Source organism: Mixophyes fleayi, chromosome 1 (assembly GCF_038048845.1).
Source record: "Mixophyes fleayi isolate aMixFle1 chromosome 1, aMixFle1.hap1, whole genome shotgun sequence".
Taxonomy (NCBI): Eukaryota; Metazoa; Chordata; class Amphibia; order Anura; family Limnodynastidae; genus Mixophyes; species Mixophyes fleayi.
Genome location: NC_134402.1, coordinates 182,273,711 through 182,298,115, shown reverse-complemented (window position 1 = coordinate 182,298,115; position 24,405 = coordinate 182,273,711).

Sequence of the window (24,405 nt, the reverse complement as noted above, 5' to 3'; positions counted from 1 at the left end):
AAACTGAATACATTACGTTACGCAAGTGCGTCCTGGGCCCAGGTCCATGTTCAGCCTTGTAGTCAGGAAGAGAGAGCTAACACTGGCCCAGGACTTGCTTATATGCAGTCTGAATTAGCATAAACAGTGATGATGTCACAAATATACAGAGATAACACTAAGAGAGGTCTTTATTGTTCTATGCTTAATGATGTTCCAGTAGACTGCTGGTCATAGGTCAGTTCATTTAATCTCTTCTCCAAGGGTGGGGGCAACATGCTCCAACTGTTGCCTACGTGTCTTCCTGCTGAATAACCAGTTTAAACTGACCCATAAACAAAGTACTTTTATATATTAATCTTATATTGCTCATAACTTGCGACCTCTAGATGCGATTGTTACTCTGTGGAAACCGGGTTAATGCTGGTGAAATAAGCTTTAATATGAGACAAAACTCTTTACCTTTTAGAGGACCTGAACCATAAATACCTTTACTATAATATAATCTATGTATAAATGGCCTCTAATACATTTTACTAATAAATAAATGTGAATTGGAACCTTAATAAATTTGTACTATTTACAAGTGTAAATGCAAATGTAAATGTGTGTGTTAATCTGTGCGATTGCATCATTACACGTGGCGTACTAATCGCAATCGCATGGTAAATAAGAATATTAATCAATTTAGCTTACTTCATCCAATTATTTGACTTCCACAGGTCACCCTTGGAGAGTATTCCCAACACTCTCAGACTCTATGAAGATTTTTACTGCAGGACCTCAGTAGTACACTTCATTCTCTGTAATGTATGTCCCCCTTAGTACAACCACACTGTCTGTGGATAACAGTCAGGTTACCATAAAAGAGAGTCGTTATTCTAGAGACCATTTTTTTTTTTCTACAGAACATATACCTTTGAAGCTCAAAATTAACCTTTTGTATGCTTTTCACCCACATATGTAATACAGTATCTGAAAGGGTGCAAGGTACAATAAAATATGTTACATCAATACATAATATTCTAGTAAAGTTCCTCATGCCCAGCATGTTCATCTGTCTGAGGCATGTCTTAGCTTATATGACATTTAAACAATAAATTTTCACAAATAACACCATCTTACGTCTGTTACAAAATCTCATTTGTGATCTCCTACAGACTTTTCAGTTAATACACTCAAATGATATTGATGGGTTTTTTTCACCAACACTTTCTTTGTATGCGAAACCAGTGATCGGTCTGATGAATATTGGGAAACTTCAAACTAAGGGACCTAGCTGTATTACCTTCCCTCTACTGGCCTCCCACCCCATAATTCGAGTATCTCAGAAATATTTAGTGGAAAGAGAAGTAGTCCTACATAGTTTGGTCTCTGAGGTATGTGAGAGCACACCCAGCATTCAGTTTGGTCTAAAACCTTACCCACCAAATTATTACTGGACTGGCATCGCTGGATGCACCTTTCTTCAACTATGGGGCTACAGTACTTACAGACACAATATTCTTCAGACAATAGCCCCTCCGATCTCTAAGGTTAGCAAAACTTTTCTTTGCCCCTAAATTGAATAGTGTAATTGGCTGGACCGATTGTGCTAACAACTTCTCCTTCATCCCCACAACCTCAGTATCACTATCTGAACCAGTCTCCATCACCTGACCACCAATAAAAGAATTGAATGTCCTGGAAAGAAAATAAAGATGAGAGAAACATTGGGAAGGGAAAAACAGACAAGCTGCTGCTTTTTGATAGGCTAACAGTGTTTGCAAAGTCCTTTGGCTCAGGTGTTATAACTGTGATTTCAGGTCTCCTGGCACAGATTCACGAGTGTCATCCTTAGCTGTAATTTGAACCTTCCCTGGTTTGTTGACTTCTCTGCACTGGGTGGAATGAGTCCAAGTGTCTCTGTCTACTACTCCTAGGGATGTGGTGCTGGTCGCCAACACTTAGTACCTGTCTGTCAAACAATTGAGCATAGGAAATTACAGTCCATAACATACTTTCCCAGTCCAACACCATACTCTCCCATCCCTACATCATGTATATCATATCAGGAGACAGTGTTTTGAATGTCCTTTGTTGCTGTCTCACTATTTGCTTATCTTTACAACATTTTCAACAGTCTCTCCATTAAGAGCTCAGATTTTGAAAAGTCTTACCATTATGAACTCATCTCAGGAATCTAACATCAAGTAAGGTTGCTTGTCAAAAGTATTTCTAAAGGTGATTGGTTAAAAGATGGTTTAGGAGGGACTCTGATAGTGGGGAGGACTAGTGGCCAAAGATTCAGCCCACTCCAGTCTAGGTTCAACTATCACTCTATTCAATTTGTTCTGATGGTACTGTTTATTCTATTTTACCACTGGCTTGTGGCTGATAAAGAGTATGTAACTTACTCTCTCTGCCCATACGTTGTACTCATTATCTAAAGGTTATTACCAGTAAAATTAATACCACCTATCACCTTCTATAACTCTAGGAATACCACATCTACTAACAAGCATCCCGAGTATGACACAGCGATAATAAAAACATTTGAATGAACCTTTACCCAAATATAGATTCCATCAGTACACCAGAATATACTTGAGAATCCTGCAAGGTGGCAATTGGATGAAGTTGATTTGTTTGACCTGGAAAAAGTCGATCTGTAGGAGGGGTATGGGATGGCTAGGTCAGTTCATTTAATCTCTTCTCCAAAGGGTGGGGGCAACTTTCTCCAAATGTTGCGTACGTGTCTTCCCGCCGAATAACCAGTTTAACCTGACCCATAAATAAAGTACTTTTGAGTAAAATTTTATATTGCTCATAACTTGCGACCACTAGATGCGATCGCTACTCTGTGGAAACCGGGTTAATGCTGGTGAAATAAGCTTTAATACCTAGCTTTTAGAGGACCTGAACCATAAATATCTTTACTATAATATTATTTATGCATAAATAATCTCTAATACATTGAAACCTTAATAAATATGTACTATTTACAAGTGTAAGTGTGAATGTAAATGTGTGTGTTATTAATCCATGCAATTGCATTACACGTGGCATACTAATCACAATCGCACGGTAAAACAGTATTAATCAAATTAGCTTACTTCATCCAATTATTTTACTTACACAATATCATAAACAGGTCAGTTCAATACAATAATGGTCATTTTAAAGATCAACGCTACGTAAAAACCATTTAGTCCCCTAAAATATCAGTTCCTCTAACTCACCAATTGTATTTCTTAAGGATTGCTACATCATTGAACTTCACAGTTTATTTGTGCTTTGGGAGCCAACATATAGAGGTATATCTCCTTTAATAATCTAAAAGCTGTAGTTATGTATGTGCCATAGTAAATATTAGTACAATTTAGGAAATTACAGTCATATTGTTTAAAATCCACACTCAAAGCTAATCCTTTTATATCATCAATCAAAAAAACTAAATGAAAACCTTAGCTTTATAATGCCTCTTGTGTTTTCAGAGTAAGAAAACAATACATTTCTGACAACTCTTCTTCATAATAATCCTTCAATATTTTCCTTTCATAAAGGCTTTATTGTAAAAGCTTGTGGGAATATATTATTTCAAATATAATACACCATTATTTTTGTTACTTTTAACTAGTTTTAACTTCCTTACATACATTTTAACCTATTGAAATCAGTTGGGGCACAATTTCCATATCTATAGAAATAATCCAACTGTACTCTATAACCGACATCAAACTTCCTTGTGAGTAGCTACATTTCAAAATTTGTTCTCATTATCATTAAAAAGCTAGTTATTCAGAAGTCCTTCTGGTTATACAATATTACTTCCACTATTAATTATTTTTGTATGGTATCACCGATCAGATTCATACAATTGTCCATCAGCTGTCAATCAGATTTTTTATTCTTGTGTGGATTTTTCAGAATGAGCTCCTGAAGCTTGTCAGTTTATTTTTATTTTAATTAAAAGTTCTAATCGATGAAAGCACATATTTTATTACATTAAGTATGATGCATCTATTCATTCATAAATTAGTATGCAGACTTTAGATTGTAATGATCAGCTCTCTTGGAGGAACTAGAAAATGTAATGGTGAACTCTTTCTGAGGAACTAGGAGATGTAAATGTGAGCTCTCTCTGAGAGACTGGGAAATGTGAAAGTCTAGCAGATCCTTACTGCTCCTTGGGCTTTCTTGGAGAATTTCTTTATATTCTGTGACCCTGAGATCAAGTGGACATTTTTATTACTGGGGATATGAATGAATGTAAGTGAATGCACTGAAGACAATATTAGAAGTGGTGGTATGGCATTATGACATACCACTGTATACATCCCCCCTTTGACCAATGCTGAGAACACTCTATAATGGAAATACACCAACTATGAATTTTTCTAAAGGTATGAAACAATTTATAACAGTGCAACAATTTGGTCAAACATAGGTAAAAAATTCCATATTGCCAGTGCACGGGCTGAGCATTAATACAGTCACACTAAAACAATGGACATGTGCCAACCAAATTTTCAGACATGCTCGAAATGTATATGTTTCACTTTAATTGGATCATGCTCAGGCATAACCATTATTATGAGTGCACAGGTCTGATATCAGACTAACTTGCTATCTTCACCAATATATCTGCCTCTAAGCCAGCGTTGGGTCATATTTTGTTATTGAACCCATACCTATATCGATAAATTACAATATGTGTTTCTTCTTCGTTTATGTTGAAGTTTAGGGTGTTTTTAGACTTCATTCTCATTTTACACTTCCTGATAGTGGTTTAAACACCATTTAAAATACATTTTAGAATATAAATAGCTGCTAGTCATTCCTCCACTTATTTCAGGTGCTGGCTTGCGTTCTGTCATATTCCTACCCTCCCCTGGTACCAATCATTGCCACAGTAGCAGCTAGCTCTTGTGGTACCATAAGCACCAGCAGGCACATGGGCATCAGTGCATACTTGCACTTGTAGTGCCACAAGCGCAAGCACTGCAAGTGTTGCCCCTGTCACAAATAAAAAAGCTATTAGCTTGATCCTAAATGAATAGCTAAATAAATAATGATGTTCTTGTTTTTACATTAATAAATAATGATGTTCCCATAATTAATAATTAGTTTTTGCCACTAAAGTAAAAAAATCTTGGTTCATAATAAGTACTTACCTACCATATTTATTGTTTCTCTTCTGACTAAAACCAATGGGAAGAAGATAATATGGGAAAGAAAAATAAATACATTGAACTGATGGGCTCTTACTGAGGAGCACCTTATTCAACATGAATTAAGTAAATCTACAAGCGCCAGCATGCATAAATACTTGTGGGCTGCCACTGCATGCTGGCACTTGTAGTGCCACAAGAGCTTGCACTATGTTTTAACAGTTTTTCACTGGTACCCAATGGACAGGGGTACCTGGAGAGGCCCAGCGCTACTCAGCATTGGCCCAATATTGTCTACTCTCCTAGAGGACTGAGGCTGATGGTGAGTAAGCTGGGCTGGAAGAGAATGTAAGGGTAGAACCAGAGATCACATCTGTCTTACTCTGTGGTTTGGCCTAAAACGTATCTGGATTAGGGGTCTTGGAAACTGCCACACATCAGATACAGTTGAGTTTTCAGCTTCTAAACAGGTTAGCAAATACTGCAGGATGGATCTAAAACCCGCATCCAATCTGTGGAGGTTTGTCAGTAGCAAGAAGAGAAAACAGTGATTGCCTATTTATACTGAACAAAACTATGTCATCCATGTTTAACTTATCATTAAACCTAAATGCAAGTTGATGTAAATTAATTTTAAGTGAATTATAAATGTATTATCATAGTCTGTGTTTTCATGACAATGTCCATGGTAGTTTCAGGTACAAATGACCAATGGCAACTTATGACTATCTTGGGCACTCAACAGAACATTATTAGTTGGCTCCACCTAATTGACAACACTTGATTATTTACCTCAGCCATATGTGCACTGCCATCAGGGAATAAGGCTGCCATGAAGGTATGTACTTGGTCTACAACAATGTTGAGGTAGGTGGTACGTGTCAAAAGTAACAACCACATGAATGCCAGGACCCAAGGTTTCTCAGCAGAACATTGCCCAGAGCATCACAGTGCCTCTGCTGGCTTGCCTTATTCTCATAGAGTATCCTGGTGACAACTCTTTTACAGGCACATGACGCACACGCACCCAGACGTCCACATAATGTTAAAGAAAACGTGATTCATCAGACCAGGCTACCTTCTTCTATTGCTCCCTGGTACAGTTCTTGTGCTCACGACCCCATTGTCAGTGATTTCACTGTGCACAGGGGTCAGCATGGGCACTCTGACTGTTCTGCGGCTATATAGCCAAATATGCAATGAACTGTGTGTTCTGGCAACTTTCTATCATAGCCACCATTAGCTTTTCCATCAATATGTGCTACAGTAACTCTACAGTGGGATTGGACCAGACTGCTTTAGCACCACCGCTTTCATTAAAGATAATTTTTCAGTCTCCTAAAATGCTGTTTCATGTATGGCCTAAATTAATGATAATAATAAGGAGACCTAGGACGAGTTTAGATGTCCCCCACCTAGGAGCTGGTGCAAATATCAAGTCATTTGTCAGATTGAAAATGCTTATGTGCCACTCTACATAGCAAAAAATACCCTTAAGAAAATGCCTCTCGATACATTTATCTCATTCCAATAGCCTGTTTGCCACGAACACCCAGCCTGTTTCAGATACAGCAATCTGAAACAGCTGGCTGCGACTGGAGTTATTTTGGTCACTTACCAATTAATACACCTTTTCTGCCAACACAAAAGATTTACTATGGAGTCCTTCCGTTCACCAAACCACTTATTACTCTTACACACTTAAATAGAAAATACATGAGGCATGAGATTCACTTGGCTTCGTAAATTCATAAAAAATCACACAGAATATGCAAGATTAAATGTATTTAATCCAAAAAATGTTTCCAAGGCTGAATTAAAAAAAACGTTGATAACAAGACATGCAAAATAAGATAGGAAATAATAAAATAGGAATAAATAAAATAGAATAAAATAATTGTAATAATAGAATAAACTAGGAAATAAAACCAGAGCCACTAACTTACTTACTAGTTTAAGACTTGGCGTGAGAGGAGTATACTTTGAGAAGGATGGCACACTTCTGACCTAGACACAGGTCTCCTCTTAGAAAATGCTCAATTTTACTAGGTAAGGCAACTGATTTAACTTCTCACACTGCTCTCACCCCCATCTTTGGATCTGTCAATATCAGGGCAGGTTGATTCCCAGAATAACACAGGGCTTTTGAAGTGAGTTATCTAACCCTGAGGTATATGTCTGTCATCTCAGAGGGCATGTTTCTCACCTCTGCTCGTTCTGCCCAGCTGGTCAGGTCCACATCCTCTGTATACACAAACTCCTCTGAGATGCTTATCTGTCCCTGGGCCTGGCTAATTTCAAAAGACTCTTTGCTAATTGCACAGGTCACTTAGGTCAGTCAGCAAAGCACACTTTGAAAGGTTACATACAATATACACATTGCCATACATGAATTCAAGGGGAAAATAACAATCAGTGATTAGGCATAATACATAATTGTCACAGTACTCAAATCTTGCTTTTACAGTGTGCCATAAAACTGGGCCTATTTTCTACTTTACCATGAACTTCATCACTCCACCCAACCCCTCCCAGATCCTTTGCAAATGCAGGTAACTAAAAAATCTCTGTGTTTTGGCAGAAATATAGGCACATTTGCACACATCAGCACTTCTAAGAGGATTTTGTGTAGTTTTCATTACCTATAGAATAGTTAGATTATACAGTACAACAAAAGCATATTTTTACTTACTTTAAGTAATGTGTTATTTGCGACGGAGAAGAAAATGAGTTGTAAGTGCAAGGTCAAATTGGTGACATTGCTGCTGGTTATTGTCCCATGAGTTTTTTCGCCATTTCCAGTTTGTCGCTTCTGGTTTCTGTATACACAGTAATAAATCTGAAGAAACCTATGTGATCTACAATTGGCTGACTTTGAAAAAAAGATTTGGAATTACTTTTTAAACATTATTATGTTGCCTAGAATAACAATTCAATACCCAGATACAAGTTGTAACAGAATTACCAGTTGCTGACATATATTCAGTGGTAAATTTCTGATACAAAATGGAACTGTGTTTCCCATATTAATAATATTATTAATATTATATAATATTCTCATACACAACTTCACTCTTAATGGTCTTTTGAGCATTATTTTAAATGGACGTCAAGTTGTCAACCCTACAGGACCCCTAAAAAGCATTGCAGGGTCTTTAACACATTTTACTGATGCAGTACATAAGCAATTGTTAGACCCTTATATTAATGAGTGGGAATACTGCAGCTACAGCATATTTACAAAAACAGCTTTACAACACCTTTAAAATGTCTGGCACCTAAATCATGTGCAGATGTGCTCAAGTTGCCCTCAGCTTTTTTTTTCAAATTGAATTACATTTTGTTTAATCTTAAAACAGACTATTAACCACCTGAAAGACAATTGAAGAGAAATAGTGCAATTTATCTGTCTGATTTTGCAGATTTTTATGCTCTGTTAATTTGTATTATATTTGTTTTGTACTGTAAGTACAGCACATCACACCTGTGTCTGTCTAATGGCAATAGACAAATCCGTTTGTTTCAAACCTAAGGCTGTTATGCAGCTGTTATGTTGCCCTCGGGCATGGATGGTCCACGATGTAAGGAGTTCATGTCGTTCAAGGACTTGGAAGTAAATTCCTTACTTACAGCAGGCTGCATAATTCCAACAATTATTTAAAATATATCTTTTGAGATCATAACTGTGAGGTGATGTGCAAAGCGCAGTTTCTTTAAACTTGTGTTGATTAAGATCACTGCTCCAGTTTCACTAAAGTTATAGATAGCTGCTTCTGTACTACTGCAGAGCTTAGTCTGCTTAGTAAAACATAATAAAAGTCACCATCTTGTGAGACTAAGGGGTATATTTACTAAACTGCGGGTTTGAAAAAGTAGAGATGTTGCCTATAGCAACCAATCAGATTCTAGCTGTCATTTTATAGAATGTACTAAATAAATGATAGCTAGAATCTGATTGGTTGCTATAGGCAACATCTCCACTTTTTTCAAACCCGCAGTTTAGTAAATCTAGCCCTAAGTTTCACTGCCCTCACAGTTAACCGAGGTATAGGTAGAAATGTGTTGCTACAGGGGAGGGATGTGAAATAAATATGTTTTTACGGTGAGGGGCTGTACTAAAGAGGAGGGATGGAGAAGAAATGTTTCAAGAGAGAGAATTAGGGCAATGTTTTACAAGGGAGTGGTGGGGGGAAGCAATATGTATTAATTATTATTATTATTAATTTTTATTTATAGTTAATGTGTAGTTAAGGGATGGGGAAAGAAATTTGTTACAGAGGCGAGGGTGGAAAATTTTGTTACAGGAAGGGGCATGACAAGCCCACTATGTGACGTGACCATGCTTATATGTAACATGACTGTGCCCACTCTGTCACCGCTGCTGGGACATTTTAACAAGGTTGATAGGCCTCTTTTCCTGTAGAATTTTAATGTATTTTACATCCTTATGCAAGGTAAGTCTTATAGCACTCCCTTCAAATGACTACAATCTCCCAGTGTGGTCCTTGAATCAAAAAAGGTTGTGCACCCTTGACTAAAGCTATTCAAATACCTTAATTTGCAATCCACATTCTTACCAGTATTGAACAGCTGTAAATGCATTAAACTGTCTTATAAAGTTTTATGAACTCGTGTGGGTTATATATTTCTGCTGCATCACATGCCATGCTGTCTTTAATGAGGAGTAATATAGAGCCATTGAAAGAACATATGTGGTGTAAAGAAATGGTAGAGAAGAATGTGAATGAATAGAAATCCAGAAAACTGATAGCCTGAAGTAATTTATAACACAAATGAGGGTAGTTATTTAGGATGATCACACTGGTTCAGTGTTTCAGGGTAAGCTCCACTGATGGTTTGAGCCTTGGAGAGGTGGTTTTCTTGAAAGATTATGCCAGGTTTTGTGTTTTGGTTTTTTTCATTATATAAAAAGGAGCATATCCCTTTATTGTTGTCATTTGCTGCATTTTTGGAATCTGACATTATGAATAGTGTCGGTCAAAACACCATTATGTTCTTCATTTCTTGTTGTGCATTACATTAGACCTGCAATTAGGAAACAAAGAAGTCATTATATAAAACTGCTTTTACTGTTCAAAGTGACTAATATCCACTATTTCTAGTTAATTTTCAAAAATCTTTATGCTAGTGTTGTTTCACCCCTTTGCAGTCATAAATGTCCCTTGTCTATACAGGGGATGAGAAGTTTATAAAATAGATGAAAAGCTGTACAGGAATTTCATACAGTCTCCTTAGTGTCACAGTAAGGTGACAGTTGTAAAATTAAATTCTTATATTCTACAAATACAATACTGAGCTGTAACAATACACAAAAAAAAGACTCCTAACTTCTGCTGATACAGCTGTCTCCCAGACATATACTGTGCATTTTCTTACAAATATGTGTGCATATGCGGTGGGTGTTTAAGAGTTAACCTTACAACTTAAAGATTTGCAACCGTATTAAATGACTTTTAACATTTGGAATCATTTTGCTCTTCATCATCAAAATTGTACCTACAGTATGCTATAGTATACAGTATTCTTAAGTCATGGTCTTAAGGTGGACATATCTGATTCATATCTCAAAATTCCTTTTTATTTCCAAAAAGTTAATTAAAACTTATTTTAGACTGCTTTGTTATCCTTTGTGAATCTGTGATCCGCACCATGCTATTGATGGGCGTGAACCATTAAGCCTGATAAGATTATAGTTCTTCTGAGCCCACCATCTTTAACTTTGCTGTACCCATGTGACTTATCATACACATAGCTAGAATCATGTAGGTCAGGGGTAGGCAACCTGCGGCTCTCCAGGTGTTGTGAACCTACAAATCCCAGCATGCCTTGCCACCTATCTGCTAGCTATCTATTGGCAAAGCATGCTGGGACTTGTAGTTCCACAACACCTGGAGAGCCGCAGGTTGCCTACACCTGATGTAGGTGCTATATGAAGTTACACAGTTCCACCTTTTCTTTTGGCACTGACATGGCATAGCGTGGTCTGGGAATGGTTTGTGCAGGAACAGTAAACATAGTTTTGTGCAGGCCAAATGGGAAAAGAGTGGTTGGGAAACAGAAAAGATGAGAAAACAGCCCCTCCTGAAAGCTTATGCAAAGCTACGGATTAGGCTATTTATATACAAAGCTAACAAAATAACCTGTAACTTTAAACTATTTAAAACTTTAAATTGAGAATAAGCATATTACACTAGACTTTAAAAAGATAATCTAGGTTTGGTGACAAGCCAACAAACAGGGCCAATTGCAAGATTTTCATTAGACCAAAATCACACAAAGCAATCTTTAACTATATCTACAGTAAATCTTACTGCTGAATACTATAAAGCCAATACATAGAGCGATTCAGAAATAAAATTTGTTAGTTTTGCATCAAATCACTTTGTTTGTGACCCAAAATGACCAGCAGCACTGATTAACACCTGGGGGTAAATGTATCAAGCTGAGAGTTTTTCGGCGGGTTTGAAAAGCCAATCAGATTCTAGCTATCATTTATTTAGTACATGCTACAAAATGACAGCTAGAATCTGATTGGTTGCTACAGGCAACATCTCCACTTTTCAAACCCACCGGAAAACTCTCAGTTTGATACATTTATCCCCTGATCATGGTTTGAGGACAAACAAAGACCAACAGTATACTCTATAAGATCTGACCACCATATCTGGTCTAATGGCTGCACATGTTAAGGGGACATATTGGATATAGAATCAGCCAATCAGCATTCAATCTGCCTTTGTGCAGTATTGGTACCATAAATGCCAGTGTTTAATCAACAGGTAATCCAACACATTCTTGCCTACTATTGGTTATAAGTTATACTGCAACATCCCTGACAGTACAGCATCTCTTAACATCTAATGTTATAGCAAGCTTAAGTGCTGATTTAAAAATGAGCAATAAAATTTATCAATGGGAATGATTATGTGCAATTGTCAAAGAATGTCATCGTAAGAATGGAGTAATATTTTAGAAAGGATAAATCCCCCTAAGGGTGGTGTAATTAATAACTTGCTACAGTGAGGCAAGCAGCAGCTGCCAATGTTGTTTCTGTATGTGCCTGTGTTTAATGAAGTACAAGGGTTGCAGATGCCACACTTTATCTTTTATAATCCTACATATTAGTGCAGAATGTATTATTGCCTTTATTAAAGATTTACTTAGGAATATTCTGAAATAGAGAGATATACAATTCAATTCCTTTGTTTACAATTATTTATTCTTTCCATTTCAGATATATTACAGATTGAAACCAGGCAGTCTCTTGGATTCTCAGGGATGAACAAATTATCGGCTTTGCCAGAAAATTAATCAGGAACAACAGCAGACACAGTACTCAAACCTCAAAAGAAAAAAAAGTTGATTACAAAGCTCATAATTCATTCACGAAAAACGTAACTCTTTTCACATAAAAAGTATGGGGACCAAACACATTGCAAATTACGTTCTTGGACATTAAGTGGATGTTGTATTGAATTTATTTAAAAATGGGCATTTGTTGTATAGTACATCTCATGTTCAATAAAACAAGTCCACTTCAATATGTAAGAAATAAATTGCATTTTGGCCATTGGTTCATTCGAGCTTAATTATTCTATTTATTTATGATAATAATGATGTTTCTGCTCAGTTTCTCCTGCAATAAAACAATTTACTGTTATTTGCCTATTTTTGCTAAAAAAAACACCATTATAATGTACTTTCCCAACATTGTCCAGACTTCTTGCGACCTTACAGCATTTCTTGCAGACATCTTGCGGCCTTTCAAAATATTGCATCAAATCTAATCACTTAGATATACTTTGCCTATTTTGACCTACTTATGATGCATCAAAGCAGCTTTATTACTGGTTTTTGACCACTTTGACCAGGCTTTATCCTTTAGTATCTCTGTGGAAATAGCTAGATTTTATTTATTTATTTATTTCATTGGTATATGGATGTAGTGATTTGGTGTAAATAGGAAATCCAAGTAGCAAGGTTTTGTATTACACTATCTTCCAAATATTATGTTTGCCTATACCACCAAGGTTCTCTGCGGTGGATGAGGTATGAAGGCTTGTTTGCAAAATGCTAGAATTACATGCAGTATTGTGATTTGTAGCAGCCATGAATAAATTATCATTTTAAAGCACTACTAAATATGTTGGCGTTATATAAATAAATGATGATGATGATGATGATATCCCCATTACTGATTAATGTCAGGTTATCACAGGGAGGATTTGGTTTTAAAAGGGGTTTTGGCTCTAAAATGTCTTAGTGTTTTTGCTTTGTTACAGGTTCTGCCCCAAAATCATGAAAGGTTTTGGTTTTGGATCTGGATTTAATAAAAAATAATTGAAAAATTATGTGATTTTGAGCTGTATTTGCTCCTGTATTACTATTTATAGCATTAAGTCATTTACAGTCTATTTTCTAATGATCTCTTCACAAATGTCCAAATTTTCACCAATTTTGGCTAAAGTATTGCTGCTGACCCTCTACAATGTGTTGCTGCTGACACTCTCCAATGTGTCACACATGCTGCCTAATAGTTACCTACTTGGTGTATCTTCTTTTTTTAAATTAAAATGTAATTGATGATAACATATTTGATGAGGATGATGATAACATTGTCATTTGTCATCATTGAGGAGGACGACCAATGACCACTATTATCCAAATGCCTATGACTCATTTGTTAACATTAGGTAGGGAAAATAGAAATAGAGCGCTCTAATTTTGCTGCCTCAGGAGTGGATCTGGATAGCACCCACTAATCCAAAATAAATGGTAAATAAACAGTATGGAATTCCACACCTATAGGCGCTACACAATGAGGAAAATTAAATAGTCCAATATGAAATAATTATTTAGAATAAATTAACAACATGTCTGTATAGTTCAGTTCATAAAAATTTTCCATAGGGTATTTTCATCAAAATGGACTCATTCAATATCCATATTCATAAAATCGGAACATGTGAAAAGAAAAAGGAAAACAAAAATCCCATAGTGCATTATCTTTTGCTCCAATTTATTTGCATAAAAAACAATAAATAAATAAAGAAAAACATCCAAAAATCCTAAAATAGTAGATATTGGTTGCCTACCAGAATGGACCGATGATCTGCATATATAATATGGGTCTTTGATTCTGGATCTCTTTAGAGGGGAATCGCTCCTCATCAGATGATAAAGCAGCCAAGGCCACAATCTGAAGAACCACCCTAACGCGTTTTGACCCACCTGGGGTCTTTTTCAAGGCATATATGAGAGATAGCATTTTTATAGTGTCATATTATTCATCACTGTCAATCATAGACCAGATCTTGGACAATTACAAATATCATATTCTTCACATATAAAAATCATATATAAACATACATGGATATTCATCATCATCATCACCATTTATTTATATTAGATATTGATCTTAACAATATATTTACAAAACAAGAAAGGAGTAATTTAATGTTTATCTACTCGATTGTTGGCATATCGATCATGTGATTCACCCTAATCAATAGTGACAAAACAAATGCAATCATGTGATTTCTCTGAATCAATCGAGGCCAAGATATTGCCATAGCGCCGTCTCGGATTCTTACGATCACAGGGCCGCCGCTAATATGACTCAATAGGTCCAAACGGCGTGTTTGGATCTCGTCATTGGTCACCATAGTTACAGGGAAATAAGCCTTGATGGTATAGATGGAACTAATGATATGTCAAATATATACCAAATTCCAGTGCAGCTGTCAGTGCGATTTAACAAGTCACATGATCGGACCTGACAGAGACGAGTCTATTATAATAGGATTTATTGACTCGTCTTTAAACCCAGTGATTGGTTTATTCAGTCAAATGATTAGTTGATGACCTATCATTAGATTCACTGAATGGCCCTTAACAACTTGACAAGTATTGAAAAATACAAAAAAGTTTAGAATATAGTAGTTTTTTGGAGTGGTTCTGCTACTGATAAAGTACCCATTTTTACCACTGCAGGGGATGTTTCCAAGATGTAGAATGTCCTCGGTTTGGTGTTGATAGATGTTGCGCATACGCATGCGTGAGATTTACTTTCTGCACGGTCCTGCTCTGGGTTCAGTGTGATAGAGATGCAAAACTCTGTATGCAAAGATTTCCTGAATCTGATGACCCTGATAAATAGAAAAAAATGATTCTGTATTTATACAAGTGTATGGTATTTTATTATGTTCTGTGTGCACCACCTAATTATCAGTTTAAATTTTGTGAGATATTAACAAAATCATGTTTCAGGGATGTGATGACCTAGTGCGGTGGTAATTTTCCCTTTGGTATGATAGAAAGGTGTAAGAACATACAGTGCATTGCAGCTAGCTGCGTATGGAGCTGTATAGCCACAGACCAGTCAGAGTGCCCATGCTGACCACTGTCCACTCTCAAAAGCACCTACAATAGGCACTTGAGCGCCAGAATTGGACCATGGCGCTATGGAAGGTGTCCTGGTCTAATCAGCTACATTTTTATTTTACGTCATGTGTATAGAGCTTGTGCATCGTTTACCTGGAAAAGAGATGGCACCAGAATGGACTATTGGAAGAAGACAAGCCAGCAGGGGTACTGTGAAATGTTCTGCTGGGAAACCTTGGAACCTGGCATTCATGTGGATGTTACTTTGACATGTATCACCTACATAAACATTGTTGCAGACCAAGATTATTCCTTTATGGCAATGGTTTTCACTGATGGCAGTGGCTTCTTCAGCAGGATAATGCACCCTGCCACACTGAAAAAAATTGTTCAGGAATGGTTTTAGGAACATGGCAAAGAGTTCAAAGTATTGACTTGGTCTCCAGATTCTCCAGATCTCAATACGATCGAGCATCTGTGGGATGTGTTGTAAAATCATGTCCAAGTCATGGAGGACCCACCTCACAACTTACAGGATCTGCTGTTAGTCGGAGCTGTTTTGGAGACACGAGGGGGGCCTACACAATATTAGACAGGTGGTTTCATGTTGTGGCTGATCAGTGTGTACTGGCATGTGATGTACGGCTTCCTTCAATACCCCACCAATGTTTATGTTTCTGTGTTTTTGAAACTCAGTTTCACTTGACTTTTTAAAAGGGTCACGGCAATCTTTGTCACTCATTTAGTTTTCATTACAATCAGTACTGTATAGCAGAACAAGTGCTACTGAGAGTGAAGGGTGAGGGGGCTGTCACCATCCGTGCCTCTTCTCCTCAAGTGTCTGCGCAAGGATGACTCATTGTCTTCAGCCTGTCCTGGTTGACAGTTGGATCCCTAGGCTCTGCTGGGCATGGCTAGGCCCACTCACGGGCGCGGAGTATAACAGTAAGGTGGTTTTTATCAGGAACCCCCACAAGGAAGTATTCTCTTAGAGGCACTAAACCTGCAGGTCGCGGTCCTGCGAGTGAGTGGACAGCAGAGTGGTGTGGAGGAGCTAGGAGATGCTAGGAGGCAGACACTGGTACCAGAAGGTAAGTGGTAGAGACACTGGAACTGTGGTAATACAATGCCGACCACAGAGCAGCGGTGGTAACTCGGGAAAACAACAGAGAAGTCACAGGAACAGTAGCAGCTTGAGAGTCAGTAGAGAGAGAATCGATGCTGACACAATGTAGAACTCAGGAGATGGTAATAAAGATACTTGGAACAGCGGTAGTTCAACACAGGCCATGAGCTGAGAGCTGACTGTCAGGAACAAACGCAAACCACATGGAAAACATGGAAAAGCCATGGAAAGCCCAGAACCACAGGCTGCAGGAAGTAAGCTTCAAGAACGGGCAGCAGACAGGTGAATCCAGGAGGTTTAAATAGTGCTCCATAATCCCATAGCCAATGAGGGAAGAGAGGAGGTCTCAAAGGGGAACAGACTCTGCACCTGCGCAGATCTGACTACAGAGTAACGTATGGTGTGAGCCTGATGCCAGGGTATGACGGTTTCATGGTCTGTGAGAGGCAGGTAACGAGACAGGTGCCCGTATGCGGGACTGAAGTGAGACACAGCCTTTACCATGACAATATGTCAATTTCACAATAATGCTACATTTTTCTTTCATGCTTTCTTTTTACTTTGAAGAACAACTATGTTCTTACATTTCAAAATTATTTTCAGTTTATACCTCTCTATGTCACAATTTTGCACACTCAAAAATATTGCGCCCCCAAAAACGCCCCAGTCTGCAGCTTGGTCAGCCTATTAGTTAATCAAGCCCTACATAGGTGGTACAGTGATACGTCTGTGCCAGCCTGACCCTGAAGTTGGAAGGTGTTGCATTTAGCTATTGTGGTGCCAGAACATAGGTGTTTTCTGTTAATGCTAGCAGACCATGCTTTGCTCAATCATTCAGAATAATCAAGTTGACTGACTTTTGCCTTTCCTGATCCAATTCTACCACTGCCATTGGAGCCATTGAACAAAATAAATCATTAGTCACTGTTGTTGTAAATTTGTATTATGACAATAAAAAACAGTTTTTTCTGTTCAAGCAGAATACAAAGCAAATAAATATAGATTATCTAAACAAATTTACTTGGGATTTTAATTTCTGCCTCTGCAGTGCCACTGCTTTTACTTTTGCAAATGTAAATCCCATGACTGTCCCAAATACAGTCATGGCCAAAAGTTTTGAAAATTACATAAATATTATTTTTCACAAAGTCTGCTGCCTCATTTTTTATTATCGCAATTTGCACATACTCCAGAATGTCATGAAGAGTGATTAGATGAATTGCAATTAATTTCAAAGTTCCTCTTTGCAATGTCAATGAACTTTATCCCCAAAAGAACATTTCCACTGCATTTCAATCCTGCCAAAAAATGACCAGCTGACATCAGGTCAGTGATTCTCTTGTTAATACAGGTGAAAGTGTTGACGAAGACGAGACTGGAGATGACTCTGTCGTGCTGATTGAGTTAGAATAACAGACTGGAAGCTTTAAAAGGACGGTGGTGCATGAAATCATTGTTCTTCCTCTGATAACCATGGTTATCTGCAAAGAAACACGTGCAGTCTTCATTGCTTTGTACAAAAAGGGCTTCACAGGCAAGGATATTGCTGCTAGGAAGATTGCACTAAATCAACCATTTATCGGATCATTAAGAACTTCAAGGAGAGAGGTTCAATAGTTGTGAAGAAGGCTTCAGGGTGCCCAAGAACATCCAGCAAGTACCATGACCTTCTCTGTAAGTTGATTCAGCTGTGGGATTGGGCACCACCAGAGCAGAGCTTGCTCAAAAATGGCAGCAGGCAGGTGTGAATGCATCAGCACGCACAGTGAGGTGAAGATTTTTGGAGGATGGCCTGGTGTCAAGAAGGCCAGCAAAGAATCCTCTTCTCTCCAGGAAAAACATCAGGGACAGACTGATATTCTGCAAAAGGTACAGGGATTGGACTGCTGAGGACTGGGGTAAAGTCATTTTCTCTGATGAATCCCCTTTCAGATTGTTTGTGGCATCTGGAAAACCGCTTGTCTGGAGAAGGAAAGGTGAACAGTACAATCAGTCCTGTGTCATGCCAACAGTAAAGCATCCTGAAACCATTCATGTGTGTCATTGCTTCTCAGGCTAATTTTCAATTTTGCCTAAGAACACAGCCATGAATAAGGAATGGTACCACAACATTCTCCAAGAGCAACAATGCCTTTTCTAGCATGATGGAGCATCTTGCCATAGGCAAAAGTGATAACTAAGTGGCTCGGGGATTAAAACATCGACATTTTGGCTCCATGGCCAGGAAACTCCCCAGACCTTAATCCCATTAAGAACTTGTGGTCAATCCTCAATAAGCGGGTGGACAAACAAAAACCCACAAATTCTGATAAACTTCAAGCAGTAATTATGCAAGAATGGGCGGCCATCAGTCAGTATGTGGCCCAGAAGTTGACTGACAGTATGCCAGGGTGAATTTCAGAGGTCTTCAAAAAGAAGAGCAAACACTCTAAATATTGACTCTTTGCATAAACTTTATGTATTTGTCAATAAAAGCCATTGACACTTTTGAAATGCTTGTAATTTACTTCAGTATACCATAGCAACATCTGACAAAAGGGTCTAATAACAGCGAAGCAGCAAACTTTGTAAAAAATCAATACCTGTGTCATTCTCAAAACTTTTGGCTTTGACTGTACTGTCCACCTCTGTGGCAGCAAGTGTCAAAGAAAAGAAAATTAATTGACCTGTTGATGTTGACTCCCTGAATTGTTCTCGATGCTTCTAAGTAATGCAATGCAACAAATGCCATAGAAATAAAAAATACAATTTATGGAATGAAGTACTATTTAATAGCCATGACAATTGTTTCTTAGTTGTAGACAGTGGGCCAGATTCTTTAAGGAAAGTTAACTAAAAAATTGAGTTAGTTTTCTTACTCAAGTTTTCTGGACAAAACCATGTTGCAATGCAAGGGGATCAAATTAGTTTATTATTTTGCACAGAAGGAAAATACTGTCTGTTTTTTCATGTAGTACACAAATACTTGCTAGCTTATTTGTAATTTGAAGTTGATCTAGGACATGCCCTACCGCAAATATAAATCTGCTATCACATTTTAAATTTACCTCCCCCTCCAATGCAACATGGTTTTACCTTACTTACTTACTTTTGCTTAACTTTTCTTAATGAATCAGGCCCAGCATGCTAAACTTTTTTACTTTAACATGTTTTACTTTCTTCCAAAAAGAAAAGAACATCTCTGCCCTTCATAAAAAAAACAGTTCAGGTTATTACAAATAGCCCCTCTGCCCCCACCACAGAAGTTTATATTTATGTTTTAGTTTGACAATTTTGTTTTATAGTAAGCCTGGAAATTATAATTCCTGATCACTTATCTTATAGTAGGTGGTGCTTTACATTGTAGGAACTTGCTAGAAAAGCTAGATTATGGCCCATTAAATAAAGTTAGCAGGGTTGGACTGGCCCACCGGGGAGCCGTGGTATGCCCCTGTAGGCACCGACCCTGATGGTTCCCCTCTTTGTTGGTAGGGGAAGCGGGTATCTTAAAAAAATAAAATAAAATAATAATTAAAAAAATCACTCACGTGATCGCGGCGCCCCTCCTCCCTCCTCTCTGCTCCGTTCACACCGAATGTCGGGCGTGACGTCATCACGCCTGATGTTCAGTGAGGAGCGGCGCAGAGAGGAGGTGGCAAGAAGACAGAAGAAAAGAAGAGAAGAAAAGAAAAGAGAAGAAAGAAGCCGATAGAAAAGGTAAGTGAAGGAACAAAAGTAAGGAGGAGCAAAGGCAGCATGGCAGAGTGTGAAGGGGAGAGCAAAGGCAACATGGCAGACTGTGAGGTGGGGCAAAGGTAGCATGGCAGAGTGTGAATGGGGGCCAAAGCAGCATGGCAGCGTGTGAAGGGGGGCCAAAGCAGCATGGCACAGGATGATGAAGGGAGGTCAGGAGAAGGGGAGAGCAACAGCAGCACAATGTGATCATACGGGGGCACAGCATGGTGATTAGGGGGCATAGTAATGTGTATGTGTAATGGCACAGCGGGCTTGTGATAATATAATGTGCGTGTGGTAGGTGGTGGCTAACTAATGGGCGCTATTTTGTTTGTGGGGTGATGGTGGGGCAATTTAATTTTATAGTGGGGACTATTAATTTAAAATGGGGTGGTTTGGGGACTGTTAATTGAATGTGGGGCTGAGTTTGAGGATCATAGGGTCTATTCATTAAATGTGAATATGAATTATTTAATGGCAGTGACCGTTGCGAGAAATAGGTATATTTATTATACATAAATGCTATTCATTTATTGCTGGGGCTGTTTGGAGGGAGGAAAATAGGTTTATTTATTAAATGGGAATACTATGATTTTAATGTTGGGGCTGGAGGAAGGCCTAAGTATTAATCATTGGCGCTATTGATTTAACTCCGGGGCTGGTTGGAATTTTCTAAATGTACCCATTTTTGTTTTCCAAATAGGGCCCAATACATTCCAGGATCCAGACAAGCCGCAGCTAAAGAAACCAGCAGCCACAGGTGTTGAAAGTGACAAGAACAGGTAGGAGAGAGCAGGACAGTCTGTCAAATGGTCTGATTCTAGTGGGACAATCAGGGCTGCCAAGAGGAATTCAGGGCCCGGTCGCAAAAAAGAATTGCAGGTGTGGTCATACATTCTGGGGTGTGTCAATGCGCCGTTGGGGTGTGGCTAGCACATTAAAATCACAAGGTCCTGAATTCACCAGAGCGTGACATATGTCCCAGCACTCCTGACTTTTAAGACATCTAGCGCCACAGTGTAGTATAGAAAGAATGCAGTGTGTACAGAAAGAGTTCAGTCTTGGCCTGCGCCCACTAGGCTCACCAAACACTCACCAAACATTGGCATTGTCCCTACTAGAAGCACAACATTTCACACACTATGCTGCTCTGTCCTACCTGTTCTTCTCACTTTCTCCACCTGTGGCTGCTGGTTTCTTTAGTTGTGGCTTGCCTGGATCTTGGAATGTAGAAGGACTTATTTGGGAAAAAATGGCTACATTTAGAAAATTACAGTCAGACGCAGCGTTAAATCAATAGCACCCACGATTAATAATTAGGCCTTCCTCCAGCCCCAACATTAAAATAATAGTATTCACATTTAATAAATAAACCTATTTCCCGTCATGCAAACAGCCTAGCAATACCTATTTCCCACAACCATCACTGCCATTAAATAATTCATAGTCACATTTAATAAATAGACCTCATTCTCCCCAAACTCACCTCCACATTCAATAGCCCCCAAATCACCCCATCTTAAATTAAAAATCTATTAAATTGCCTCACCATCACCCTACAAACAAAATAGCGCCCATTAATTAGCCACCACCTACCGCACACACACTACATTGCAACAAGCCCCATCACAACTACACTGCGCCCTCCATGCTGCTTTCCCCCCTTTTTCTTCACTCTGTGCCTCTCTGCCCCCGTTTTCTTCCTCTGTGCCTCTCTGCCCTTGTTTTCCTTCTCTGTGCCTCTCTGCCCCTGTTTTCCTCCTTTGTGCCTCTCTGCCCCTGTTTTCCTCCTCTGTGCCTCTCTGCCCCAGTTTTCCTCCTCTGTGCCTCTCTGGCCCAGTTTTCCTCCTCTGTGCCTCTCTGCCCCAGTTTTCCTCCTCTGTGCCTCTCTGCCCCTGTTTTCCTCCTCTGCGCCTCTCTGCCCCAGTTTTCCTCCTCTGTGCCTCTCTGCCCCAGTTTTCCTCCTCTGTGCCTCTCTGCCCCAGTTTTCCTCCTCTGTGCCTCTCTGCCCCAGTTTTCCTCCTCTGTGCCTCTCTGCCCCTTCTTTATAGTACTGTCCCTCTGTTTCCTCTCCTTGCCACTCAGTTTCTCTCCTTACCTTTTGTCAGCTTCTTTCTTTTCTTTTCTTCTCTTCTGTCTTCTCTTCTTTCTTCTGCCTTGGTCTTGTTTGTCTGGCTGCGGCGCTCTTCACTGACTGACTGCAGTCAGTGTGAATGGAGAAGACAGGAGAGGAGGGACGCGGCGCCGCGGGTCACGTGAGTATGGGATTTTTTTTTTTCTCATCCAGCTCCCCCCACCAACGAAAATAAGTAAGAAAAGAATGAAAAATAAAAAATGAAAGTTAGCAGCGAGGGCCCTTTTATTTATTTTTTATTTTAAGCAGTGCTGACCCTGTGAAATTTGCAATTCACAATTTTTGAGCTTAAATTAGGCTGAATCATGGCAAACAGAATTTCAAAACACCTTTAGAACTCTAGCACCTACTTTCAAAAATGGTGCTTACAAGAAATACAATAGTTTGTAACTTGCTTCCCCTTCTGTTTATTTAAAAGGTTAAATGTAATAATGTATGTTTGGATGCTGTTGCAAAGATAACAATGAGGTGAAAATGGTAATGTTTTATGTAGTTCACTGTTGTGTTGTATAACATGTAGGACTGAAATCCTTAACTTTTTTATATGCATGATGGTACCTATAGATCACGAGAACAGGCAATTGTTTTTTGAAATCATGGGGGTTTGTTGGACCTGGTTCCCTTACAGGTACTTTCAGTGTTTTACTACTTACCTCTACAGCACTAAATTCTCTTCAAGGATGAAACAGGTGTTTTACAGCCCACCCTTTTTTTTCTGAGTAGGCATCCTCTTCCTCACTATCAGACATGACTTTAGTTATTCTATTTAGAGGGTGTTTTTATGTTTCTTACAAAATCCCCACTTCCCCTATCAGCCTGTACATGTGTCCTTGACTTCTCATGATCCAACACTTGGCTCATTAACCCTGTTCTACTTGTCTGCATGATTCCTCACACCACTAAGAAACTAGGCACCCATGTCTACCATATCCTCATAGCTTCTCCCACCACCACTGGCCTTGACACCTTAGACCGCACTCCTGTCTGCTACACTCCTCACTCCATCACTTTTCTTAAAACCTTTTCCACTAAACTGTTTCTCCCACCACTTGTTTGGGGTCCATTGCCACTTTTATATTCTATTTTATTTGCCATTGCCTTGAAAGAAATAGTGGACTGGATGGGAGAAATGGTGAGTGCGTTGTGTGTTAGTACAGCTGTCTTACAGGTGACCTGGTCATGTCCTACCCATTTTCAGTGGATAACATAAATGGAACTTCTTGATGAGAAGAAAAACATGTATATTATTGGCTCTGGTCCAAGATCTTTGTTTTGGGTGTAAGCCTTGGCTAGATAAAAATGGCTTAGGAAATTTATATTCCAGTATTCAGTATTTATTTTACTTCAAACTATTGATTGTTGCAAAATATAATGAGGAAAAAATTATTAATCACCAAAGTTTTTGGTCGAGAGACAAGGAAAATGTTGGGAAAGTGTAAAGTAGGATGCAGCTTCAAATGGAAAAATGGTTAACATGTACCAATATATTATATAGTTCAATGGATCAAACAGTCTTATATCTAATAGCTTGGAGAAGGCGAACCACAATTTGGAAACAAATGTACTCATTGGTCTGATGTGCAAACTAGGGATGGGAATCATTTGATGTTTCATCGGAACTATCAGTTAGATGCTACAGAAATAGAAGCTACCTTCAAATTTAATATTTCTGCAGAGCGTGGATGACAGAATTTGGGGGCCAAATTTAAAGTGCATTGAACTGGAGTTCCCCACACCCCCATTTCCAAATAATTTTTCCAATATTCTTTTCCCATATTCAGTTGTTTTCCCTCAGTTGTGTAAGGCCCATAATTAATCTACCTCAATAGTATACTCCTATATTGAGAAAAAAAAACAGAAAACTCCCAGTTTCAATGTATGTTTTATTGTATGTA